A 13,199-nucleotide genomic window follows, 5' to 3' on the forward strand; every position below is an offset into this window, starting at 1 on the left:
AGTCTTTAGAAAAGCGCGACGAAAATTATTATAAAAATATCTAACATTTGGATGAAATTTATACGTACGATGTTTTTTTTGTTTGTGTTTTGAATTTCGCACAAAGCTACTCAAGGGCAATCTGCGCTAGCTGTCCCTAATTTAGTATTGTAAGACTAGAGGTAAGGTAGCTAGTCATCACCACCCACCGCCAACTCTTGGGCTACTCTTTCACCAACGAATAGTGTGATTGACTGTCACTTTATAACGCCCCCACGGCTAAAAGGGCGAGCATGTTTGACGCGACGGGAATGCGAACCCGCGACCCTCAGACTACGAGTCGCACGCCTTAACACGCTTGGCCATGCCGGGCCGTATACGTACGAGCTGACAGAAGTTGTACGGAAGTTACAAAGTGTTAAAAAAAAATAGTGAGCAAACACAGATCTGATTAATGTAGATGTAGAGACATCGAAATGTTTACTCGAAGTTTCGAATTCGGATGACTGAAAAGAATTAAACCAAAAGAAAGATATTCGAAGGTAGAAAAGGATAACCGTCGTCCATCTAGAAGATTTGTTGTTGTTTTTTGGAATTTCGCACAAAGCTACTCGAGGGCTATCTGTGCTAGCCGTCCCTAATTTTGCAGTGTAAGACTAGAGGGAAGGCAGCTAGTCATCACCACCCACCGCCAACTCCTGGGCTACTCTTTTACCAACGAATAGTGGGATTGACCGTCACATTATAACGCCCGCACGGTTGGGAGGGCGAGCATGTTTGGCGCGACGCGGGCGCGAACCCGCGACCCTCGGATTACGAGTCGCACGCCTTACGCGCTAGGCCGCGCTAGGCCATGCCAGGCCACACCATCTAGAAGAACAAGCACCCATAAAAAATACGTTAAATAATACTTTAGAAGTGCTTAATGAACTTGAAACTAAATTTTGTAACGTATTCACTAATGAATATTTCTGCATTAACTAATATGGAAATAATTACCAACACTGACTGATACATTTAAGGCTAATACAAAAATAAGAGTTACAAGTATAAGGACAGAAAGTAACTTACAAAAATCGGATTTAATATAGAGAAGTTAACGACGACCTTACCACATTATAGTATCAGAATTAAGCGTTATTGCATTAACAAGTTCATATTTTCTATCCTAACACAAATGATAAAAAATCTGGATGTTATTGAAAGAAATTTACCAGTGTATCTATAGTTTTATTATCTTGACAAATGTTTATGTATAACACTCAAGTAGGTGTGAAAGCAATAGGCATAAAAAGAACTTTAAGGATACTTGTAGAAATACTTTTGAAGGCGATTATTGATAGGTTATTTAAGCTTTAAAAACATACTGTAGCTAGTGATAATAACCAATTGATTGGTTGTAACAGAACAGTTAAAAACCCCATTTAGCTATGACAAATGATGAGGGAACAACGTTGAAATGACAGAAAATGGTTTCTACAATTATATTTATGATAAAGTTACGATCTTCACATGAAATTCAAAAATATTTAAAGAACCAACATTGCTTTCAAACATCAGTCACATTCAAACGTACCCGTCCCTAGTGGCGAGAAAAGTTTAGATTAATACATCAAGTTAAATTATTTCATGGGCTCCAAAAAGTTTTGTTGGCTATTTTCACCACACATTTGCATTGATTAGAATAAACAAAAAAAAAATATTTGACAAAAGCTACGCTAAAATGAGGAGGTAGTAAATGTATACTATGCTTGCATGTGGCAACTTAAAACAATGGCAACAACTGCATGTGTAAGTTTTGTGGCCAGTTTTTCTCTACCTTTCAAGCATCAGTTCAAAGTACACTAAATACGATGATAGCTAAGGTAATTCTGACTTACTATTTGCCAAGGACAAATTGAATTCTGGCCATGAAGAGTTATAACTCCAATAATTGCATACTACACAATGGTCTAATTGCGACTTTTCAGAATTAAGATTCGTAAGTTAAACTTGTAAATTGTGATTTTGTTGTGCAACAGGAAAATATAAATGTGTAGAAATAAACAAATGAATACCACGTTGAAAAAAAACAAGGACAGAATTTCCAGCAACTGCTTAGTTCAGACTGACACCCATAGAGAAAATGTTGAAGATCTAATATACAAAAATAGCAAAGCTGGAGAGGTTGTTGTTGTTGTTTTGAATTAAGCACAAAGCTACACATTGGGCCATCTGTGCTCTGCCCACCACGGGTATCGAAACCTAGATTTTAGCGTTGTATGTCTGCAGACATACCGCTGAGCCACTGGGGGGCAGCTAGAGAGGACAGTGTTTCATAAACCTACTGTCCTTCATCTTCTGGTCAGCTTGCATTCATTTTCTCCTGTTTCATTCTTGGCAAGTATTTACATTTTTAAGTTTATTATAAAAAAACAGGGGTGCTCAGAGATACACAGGTATACCTTTACTTCACTCGTGATTAAGGGTAGTTGTAGACTTGATACATCAGAAACAAACCAAAAAAAAGACTTTTGTTTTTATTAAACTGTTATATATAAAATTTTGTTTTTATGTAAAACTATTTGATTTTAGAACGCACTCGACGATATCTGTTTGTCCCCAAAGAAGAAAAGTCTACCTTTACAAAGCGCGCGTGCTTCTATTTCATTTCTGTTCAAATATAATCTCAAATCTTAATTGGCTTTTGTAAATACCTGAACTTTTCATGATGTCAGTTACATTTTTTTTTCATAAAAAGTGTTGTGCACATGCTTTAATTTCTTAGATATTGTTATACCAATCAGACTATATATTTTTTCTATTATCTAATAAAAGATATAACAAATTAACATTCTGAAGAGAGGCACTTTTTGTCCACCACCTGTATTTATTACATGTACCTGTCTTGATTATTTCATATTCTTTTCATCCTCATTCTCATCACAAAATTTTATATAACCCACTATATAACAGCTCAATTTTTCGTTTATGGTTTTAAAAATTTACAAAAACGAAACGACTTGGTTATTCAACGTAAACCTAACACAAATGATTATTTCTTCTAATTCACTGAAGATATAAACATTGTCAAACAGTTTTATAACGTTTTAGATATCCAGAATTTAAACGGTTTTTTGTTTTGGAATTTCGCACGAAGCTACTCGAGGGCTATCTGTGCTAGCCGTCCCTAATTTAGCAGTGTAAGACTAGAGGGAAGGCAGCTAGTCATCACCACCCACCGCCAGCTGTTGGGCTACTCTTTTACCAACGAATAGTGGGATTGACCGTCCCGTTATAACGCCCTCACGGCTGGGAGGGCGAGCATGTTTGGCGCGGCTCGGGCGCGAACCCGCGACCCTCAGATTACGAAGCGCACGCCTTAACGCGCTAGGCCACGCCGGGCCCATTTCAACGAAAAAAAAAATAAAACTGTTGAACTAAGTGAACAAGATCGTCTATGAAAGGTCTAAATCATTTATCAAAAAAAATGACTTTCAATTAAGACATAATTATAACATAAAGCATTATTCTGATGTTTTGGCCCTTCAGGAATCTATTTAAACAAAATATAAATGTGTACAATTAAAGATTTGAAAGTATTTGAAGGACAAAGTTATTTTTCATCTTATATAAAGAATGCACATATTTCTTAAATTGACAATTTTATGTAACATGAAGTATAATGAGCAGACTAATGTAATATTCGACACAGGGCCTAAGTAAAACGAGTATTTGATCCAAGACTCCGGCAGAAAATAGAGTAATGGAACTCTATAGACAGAGTACGACATTAAAATTGAAGAGGTACAAAAAGGCAGTGATAACAAAATAGAAATATAAAAGGCATCAACAAAGGAAGGAATTGCTGTAATGACAAAAACCAAAGGAATATAAAAGGAAATATACGAGTATAAAATAACAAAAGTGGTATGATAAAATATCTGATAAACGAAATAGTAAAAGTAGAGCTTAAACAAGTTGCATCTTCTGCTTCTATCCCCGAATTCCAATCTAGAATACTATTTATTATAGAATGCAAAATAAGAGAATCTATTTAGTCTACGTCTTTTACAACTATTATAGCCATGTTAATTTTGAATCCAATTCTAAAACTTAGCTGGCCAATTCAACAATATCATCTAATTGAGAATCCAATGGACTATGATGGAAAAGTACCATGAGAGGCATACCTGGCTCATCTGTAAATTATTTCCAGAGTGAGTTAACGAAATAGTGAACAAAACGCTAATTATTTCGCACCCTACCTAAAAATACTAATTCTAATGACATTAATTAATCTGCAGCTGATAGCTGTAACAATTATCAAGTAATGTTTGTTTGTTTGTTTGTTTTGTAATTTCGCACAAAGCTACTCGAGGGCTATCTGTGCTAGCCGTCCCTAATTTAGCAGTGTAAGACTAGAGGGAAGGTAGCTAGTCATCACCACCCACCGCCAACTCTTGGGCTACTCTTTTACCAACGAATAGTGGGATTGAACGTAACATTATAACGCCCCCACAGCTGAAAGGGCGAGCATATTTGGCGCGATGGGGATGCGAACTCGCGACCCTCAGACTACGGGTCGCACGGCTTAACACGCTTGGCCATGCCGGCCCGATCAAGTAATGACAGTTGCCTTATTCAACAGGTCTGAAGTGACACTCCAGAAAGAATTATCCATAGTAAAGTTTCAGAACATGATATATAGAAAAGAAATACTTTACACTGAAACAAAGTAGGTGTGTATCTTTAAAAGAATCTATGCCATCAGCAATGGAACTTGAATTCATTAAAGTTACAGATAAAAATTTCAGATACCCTTAAGAAGTTATGAGATTATCATATCGAGTAGAAGGTGTGAAAGGATTAATTGCATAATTAGTTAAACAGAATGGAGGAAATAAACTACAAAAATTAGATACTTAAAGTGTAACTTGAAAATATATATCACCAGAAATTCTGGACCAAAGCTTGTGATGGACAAAAACTCCTCCCGAATGATTTCAGAAAGTGTGAAATATTATAGCTGTAGGAAACTTCTTCATTAATTCTTAGACTGTGTGGAACGAACACAAAAATAAACCAAAAAGACAACACCCTAAGAAAGAATTTTTGAGTCCAACTACATCAGAGGAACATCAGGTAGTGAGGTTGATGGGACAAAAGTCAGTCAAGAATACTCTGTCTGGTCCAGACCATGAGTATATTGATAAAAAACCTTACAATATGTTGATCGACACTAGTTTCTTTTACATTACATCAATCTAATTTTGTAATAAAAGTTAGGAAATTTCATTGAAATTTCATTACTGAAGAAAAAGGTTGATGGGAACAATAAATTGACATAGAGTTCCAGTAAAAGAAAAACAGAAGTGACTGCTACTGTAGGAAGCCTTTCTGTACTTCATATTGTATGGATAACATCGAAAAGGAGTGTGTATTGAAAAATGACTTCGTACAGAGTCATGGATGCGAGACTAACTTAGTTTCAAATAGCGTCAAACAATTTATGATAAGGAAGTTCGTGTGAACAAATGGCAATTAATACCCCAAAGATTGAATTTCGAGTAACAACAAGGATAGCATTCATTTTTTTACCAAGAAGTGTAAATACAAGTAGTTAATTTTCAAGTGGGAAATAGTCAACCAGTTGATAATTGAAATAAAACTGATCAAATAAAGATATTCAGTAACAGTTAATGCTTCTCTAAGCTAATCAGCATGTTATTCAATATTTGTTATCAACAAAGGAAATTTATATTAAGTTTTATTAGTGCCTTAGGCCTACAATAGTTTTCGTTAAAACGTTTTTTATTTGAAGTTATTGCTACGATGACTGGATCTCACATTGCTTTTCCCCCAAATTTAAAAGATCCCGTTTAATAATACAACAAATTAAAACAATCTTAAAAAGTTATAAATCAGCACAGTACTTAATGTTGGGCAAAATGAGACGGGATATCATTCATCTTCAGGAGGGTACCTGAAGCCAGTGTGCTACTTTTTAATGGAATGTAAGCTTCTCAGAATGGACAGGCTCAGCAGACACGCATCAGATACTTACAGCAGCAAGGAACTGGGGAGAGACACTATATATACACTCCTGGCCAAAATCTTAAGGCGAATGAACATAAAGAAAAAATATGCATTTTGCGCTGTTAGATTCAACCACTTAGTTGAGTAGAGCTTTGAAAGATGAAAATAAGAAAAGGGAAAATAAAAAACTTTTTTAGCATTTAATAGGGAAAATGTGAACACTATGAAATTAGCTTAACTACTATCTGATCGAAAGTTTAAGACCATAGTGAAACGAAGCGTTAATCGGTAAACACGTAACGAAATTTAGTGATTTGTGTTCAAGAATTAGCGTTGACAACATCTCCCACTGACATCTTCTGTGTTACATTGGGTAAAAACATGGCAAAGACTAAAAACTTGACAGTGTTTCAGCGTGGCAGAATTGTCGAGCTGCAAAAGCAAGATCTCTCTCAACGTGCCATCGCTGGTAAGATTGAGCATAGTAAAACTGCTATTGCAAATTTCTTAAAAGACCCTGAGAGATACGGAACGAGAATTTCAAGAACATTTCGCCGGCGTTGAGCAGGAGGATTCGACGAATTATCCGGCAAGACACCAGCCGATCGTCGAACCAGATTAAAGCCCTTACGGATGCAGAATGCAGCTCGAGAACAATAAGACAGCATCTACGAGAGAAAGGCTTTAACAAAAGTTTCTTTATTTTCCCTTTTTTTATTTTCATCTTTCGAAGTTCTATTCAAATAAGTGTTTGTTTATTTTTTGAATTTCGCGCGAAGCTACTCGAGGGCTATCTGCGCTAGCCATTCCTAATTTAGCAGTGTAAGACTAGAGGGAAGGCAGCTAGTCATCATCGCCCACCGCCTAGTCTTGGGCTACTCTTTTACCAACGAATAGTGGGATTGACCGTCACGTTATAACGCCCCCAGCGCTGAAAAGGCGAGCACGTGTGGTGCGACGGGAATGCGAACCTACGATCCTCAGATTACAAGTCGCACGCCTTAACCCACCTGGCCATGCCGGGCCTATAAATGGTTGAGTCTAACAACACAAAATGCATATTTTTTCTTTATGTTCACTGGCCTTAAGATTTTGGTCAGCAGTGTATGTTATCTTAAAATGTATTGTAAGAGAGAGGCGTGAATGAAATAAAATGGTATAGGGATGAAGAGATAACACGATGAAGCAAATGTACTCTCCCACTGGGCTTTGTCGATGCATGTGACCGAGTTCGTAATCACAATATAACCGTCAGAGTTTTCAAACTGTAATTCGTAATAGCGTGTATCTGTTTATATTTAATTTTATTCTTTTATTGCCCTTTTAATTGTATCTAAGTAATACCGTTACATAAGCTATATAAAGTAGTAGTTGTTGTTGTTGTGAATTAAGCACAAAGCTACTCAATGGGCTATCTGTTCTCCGCCCATCACGGGTATCGGAACCCGGTTTTTAGCGTTGTAAGCCCGTAGACATACCGCTGAGCCACTGCTGGGCGATATAAAATAGTAGTGAAAATGACTGATCCATTGTCATTGGTAACCTGATGAAGGGCTGTTGCTCAAAATGTTATTTTCGTATTTCATTAATAAAAATATTTTGTTTTAATTTCGCGCAAAGCTACACGAGGGCTATCTGCGCAAGCTGTCCTTATTTTATCGGTGTTAGACAAGAGGAAAGGCTGCTAGTCATCACCACACTCCGCCAACTCTTGGGCTATTTTTTGCCAATGAATTGTGGGATTGATCAAAACGGAAAACAGACTTAATATACAGTGCGTGTGTGTTTTCTTATAGCAAAGCAACATCGGGCTATCTGCTGAGCCCATCGATGGGAATCGAACCTCTGATTTTAGCGTTGTAAATCAGTAGACTTACCGCTGTACTAGCGGGGGCTTGATACACAGCATTTTCAGGATAAGCACGTCTGGACTGTATTTAATAATCTGTTTGTTTTTTGGAATTTCGCACAAAGCTACTCGAGGGCTATCTGTGCTAGCCGTCCCTAATTTAGCAGTGTAAGACTAGAGGGAAGGCAGATAGTCATTGCTTGAACATGTTATTAACAACAATAAATAAAAACGTAAAAATTGACTTTGGTATATAACATTTAAAAAAATCAGCAGATACTATAATAACAACAAATGTTCTCTGCGCAGGAATAGGTAGTTCTAGTGTCAAAGAACCTTTATTACAGGATCTTTGATACTGTGCAAACAGGTTATTATTCAAAGCGCATGACGCTACACTTTCAGAAAATGACCACCGCATAACTTCTTTGTATTAAAGTGCGCCATATTGAAGTAAAAGATGGTTTCGTAATCATATGTTTATTTTTAATAATTGTTACTTATGTATAATAATTTTGAGATTTCACACATTAAAAACAAACAACGTATAATGTTGCTATAAATGTTCATATTTGGCAATTTTTTTATAGTAAGACAGAAATGTTTTTATTAAATTATTGACCAATAGAAAAAAACGTTGTAAATCAGAAAGAACCTGAGTTTATCGTTTGTTGATCATGTTCACACTTGTGGTAGGGTAAAGCGTAAAGGTGTCGTTTAAGGCAATTTTAGGTTATTATGATTATTCCCTGTTTTGTTGCCTGTGTGCAAATTTCAATTTTACAGAAACAACTGTAGGATAGGAAATAACGTTTAATTAATTTATTCGTCAATGAAGGTAGGATTTTAATAAATCTGAGAATTTTATTATAACTTTGAAGCTCAGGAAATCATGTTTAATTAAGTTGAATTTGAAATAGACATGTTATGAGTATAGTGATAGATGAATAAGTAGGAAAAAGTAATTAGTTTAATTACTTCCACGGGTTTTAAATTATAGCTTAATATAAGTTTATGACTATAAAAAGTAACACAAACAAAGTTGACAAAACCCAAAACTGACTTCTAAATTTGATAAACTACTACTGTTACTTAGAAATTAGAAGGTAAATTCTTAATATTTTTTAACAGGGTAACAGTTCAGGCTGACACGTTTTTTCTTTCATTTGTTAATAGGTTGTTTTGTTACATTTATTTTTGTTTTATTCATTAATATTTAAAAAAGTTTGTACATATTTCTCTCATTTTTGCCTACTCCCATTTGAACTGGTTTTTCATATGTTCGTTTTAATCTTGTCATGTTGGTTATACTGTTAGCATTTTGTTTTCCCAGATAAAAATTTAATATAATTTTATTTTAATTTAAAAGTTATTTGGTAATTAATTTACATTATTATTAAAAAAGAAATTACAGTTTTAAATTATATATTTATGTGGTACTTTGAGATTTTTTATTCTATTTCTGTGATGTGTATTGATTATAGTGTTTGTTAAGCATTTGAATATAAAGGTATAAAACAGCTTCTTTCAAAATAATAATCTTCTATTTTTGCAATGTTTCAAGATAAAAAAAAGCTTATTTCAGTTCAGATATCTGTATTAAAGCTTTCCATAATCACATCATTATCCAAGTAACTTATAGTTTCCTAAACATTACTTCATTATTCTAAATAACATCTGGTACCTTCTGTAAGATATTGATAATTTGAATAAGCAACTTCTCAGGTAATTTTAACCTCATTCTCTCTAAAATGACCTAATTTTATGATGTTTGATCCTTCAAGAGCAGTTATGCTATTTTTACCAACAAAACTTCATCCTATTTTGTTTACTGTATATGTGACAAACACTAAAATTGCCAAAGAACTGCATTACCAAGTTCCTTAACCTTCAAATTACCCAGTTTATTTTTCTACTTTTCCCTACCAGTGGAGTCTGCATATTGTAATATATTGAATAATTTTATGGATTTCTTTCTCTTACAACACCCAATGTGAAGAACTGGCCACAATATTTGGTGAATTCACTCATAGGGAACCTTAACAGTAATTAATTTTATTTGATCAAGATATTGACTGCATTTTTTAATGCGACTTGAAGGCTGTTGGGGCCCTCTAACCTGTAAAATCATGGATTCATAAGAAATTTGGTATATAAATGTCTCAGTCAATGGAGAAAATTCTAGGTGAAAGAAGGTTATTAGTGATGTTTGCCAGGGTTCAGTGCTTAGACCAATCTTGTTTGTTATATTCATTAATGATTTACTTAAAAATATCAAATAATCATGTAAACTTTGTATTGATGATTAAAAAATATATAAAATATATTTAATAAAATAAAGACCAAGTTGAACAGTTAAGTTTTAATCTCATGATACAAACTGACCAAAGGAGTGGATGTTGGATTTTGATATTGAAAAGTGTGTGAAGCATTTGGGAACAACTAGTACCAAGAAAGATTATTTCATGAATCCAGTTGAGGTACCTATTACAGATACTGAAAAAGATGTTACGTTCGTCAAACTTGAAAGTCCAGTGCCATATTTCAAAAGTTACTAGGAAGACAAACTAAACTTTTTAAGATCATAAGATCTTTTGAGTTTTTGAATGCAGAGACATTTTTGATGTGGTATAAGATCTATCAACTACATTTGGAGTATGATGTATAATCTTGATCACCATACCTAAAATATTAAAAAAAAAAAAAAAAATTGATACCTTGGAAAGAGCACAAAGAGGAACCAGAAAACTGGTTTCCTGAGCCAAAGGATAAGGCATGTGAATACAAATTGAAGAGCTTAAATCTAACTAAGCTAGAAGAGACATAGAGATCATTAATATTAACAAGGGATTTGAATATATAAATGCTGAAAAATGTATTTATAATGAATCCAAGGGAGCAAGCAAAAATATACAAAAAACGTAATAAGGAAATAAGAAATTTCTGTATATACAAAGAAGAGTAAACAAATGGAATAAGATAGTCAGTTATGATGGATATTCTGGCAATGTAAGTGAATGCTTTTAAGAACAAATATGATAGATATAAATGCTGTCAATCTGAAGTACCTGCCTCCCAGTGGCACAGTGGTATGTCTGAGGACTTAACCTATCGAAATCAGGTTTCGATACCTGTGGTAGGCAGAGCTCAGATAGACTGTTGTGTAGTTTTGTGCTTAATTATGAGCAAACTGAAGCATCCAATTATCAGAAAAGAAACAAGTATAAAAAATGAAAAACTATAAATTGTTATTTGTGCAGAGGTGCACAACAAGCACTAGTAGTGCACTTACTCATTCTTGTGAATAAGTAGGTTAGATAAATTAGTTTCAAAAACAGGTGTTGGACTCCATTAGTAATTCCAGGTTTACTTAACTGTTATTGTAGAAATATAAAATATATTATTACAATGTATTTAGTATTGCAAAAAAAACAAAAAAGAAATGGTGCAGGTTGCTTTTGTACCTACCCACTTTATGTTGAGTACTTGATTGATTACTGTTTTCTGAAAAAGCTACAATTTTTCAGTTTTGTTTGTTAAAGCCTTCCAAAGATTCTTTGCCCGAAACATCTCAGTCAAACAGTTTTTGACTTTTGAACTTTTATAATTCAACCCAGTCATATGCTCTTTGGCACAGATACCAACTAATGTAAATTTTTATTTATCCCTGTTTATATATGTAGGTGTTTATCAGTACTGTTGTTAATGAAAGGACTCTGGTGATTTCAATTTTTGAATTTGTTAAGACCTTTGTATGTGATTTTATGAAAGTTTCTTAAACTTTTTGTTCTCTTAGTTGCTATCTTCATTAAAACTTGAGGTATTTAGTCTCAGAATTCGATTTTGAAGGATTAATGTATTTATTTAAGTAAAACAGTCTGTGCTTGGCATGCGATATTTTTGTTTTTAAAGAACAATAGAATTAATTTTACATAATTTGATATTATTGTGTGTGTATAATAGTATTCATAATGCAGGCTGCTATATGATTTATGGATTGTGATGAAAACACATTATTTTTTTTGTAATTTTCTTTATACATTTTATGAAATTACTTCATGTAACATCATTATAAATTCTACTTTAGCTGATTCATGAAAACAAAATTAATGATAAAACCAGTAAAGTAATAAAAGTAACCAGTATCTCATCATTACTTTTTCAATTCTAGTCTGATTCAGTGGTAAATGCTACTTCAAACATTGATTTTGGTTGAATGTACAAAATCAGCTGATCAGAGAATTGGTTTTGTTATTCATTGTAAGTTAATGTTTCATGTTGTGGTATTGCTATCTTTTTGAAGTTTGTTGCTCCTTTGGTGATTGAAGAAGTCTGTTTAGTCTTTTTCTGATTTTATAGTTTTGTGACTTGTGTATTTAGTTTATTCTGTTCTTACATCGACATTCAGGTCATCTTTTGTAGAAGAATGGTAAGCTCTTAAAAAGTATTTTTGGTTGTAATACATGAACTTGAGTATTTTTACTTTGTAAAGAAACTTATGTTAGACAAAAATAGACATTAGTTTTTGTTTTTTTTTAGAAAATTGGTGAGCTAGCATTAATTTATTTCAAATTTTGTACTTGTATAAGAAGCTTAAGAATTTCTCATCCTTTTCAGATAAAAGTTTGTTTAAATTAAAACTAAATTTAGATGTTAGTTTGCTCATTTTAGATATGCTCAGACTTGCATGGTTGTTTATTTTAACAAATTTTTTACCTCTTGATCCAATTAGAAACTATCTTGTTTATTTCAGAAAAAGGAAATGTCAGTTGTAGCCACAGGAGTGTCTATCTTCCATTTCTAGAAACAAAATAGTGTTAATATTCTATACTATTTCCACTGTTTTTGTTAAAATTGTTGTTACATCCTACTCAATTAGTAATACATTTAGCTTTTTTTCTAAATTTTGTATTTAGTTATATATCCAACAGTTTACTGTCCTCTTCAACTAGTGAAACTGTTAAACCAATCAGTGTAATGGTTCTTGCAGATAATGAACTAATGAAAATTATATTTTGTGTTGTCACTATTTTTGAGTATTCCAAGTATTAAAGTTTTGTAAAAATAATCAACTAAAGAGCATTAATGATTTAATGTTTATTAAATTCTTCTAATTTGTAAGCTTTGTGTAAAAGATGTAGATGTGATATGACTTAATCATTTTAGAATTGTTTGAAATGTGGGTAGGCTACCTTTTATTTTTGTTTTGTTACTGTAGAAAATGATGACTTGAAAGTTGAAGCAGTAAGGCTAAATTTTAGAAGCCTACAAGTAAACTCAGACTTGATTTTTGCAGAATTGCTCATTGAGTAGGTCTTTGCTAGTAATATAGTTTGTCTGATGATGTAATGTA

The 13,199-nt window shown here is 33.5% G+C and overlaps 1 protein-coding gene across 2 annotated transcripts in view; it reads left to right on the forward strand.

The window, feature by feature from the left end:
- The first annotated feature begins 8,497 nt into the window (after window positions 1-8,497).
- Window positions 8,498-13,199, forward strand: part of LOC143255860 (CCR4-NOT transcription complex subunit 6-like) — a 79,168-nt gene continuing 74,466 nt past the window's right edge. For both annotated transcript variants that reach the window (XM_076512190.1, XM_076512191.1), the window contains exon 1: window positions 8,498-8,684. The gene's annotated coding sequence lies outside the window, so the exon portion shown is untranslated. The remainder of the gene's footprint in view (window positions 8,685-13,199) is intronic.

This window comes from Tachypleus tridentatus, chromosome 7, assembly GCF_004210375.1.
Source record: "Tachypleus tridentatus isolate NWPU-2018 chromosome 7, ASM421037v1, whole genome shotgun sequence".
Lineage (NCBI taxonomy): Eukaryota > Metazoa > Arthropoda > Merostomata > Xiphosura > Limulidae > Tachypleus > Tachypleus tridentatus.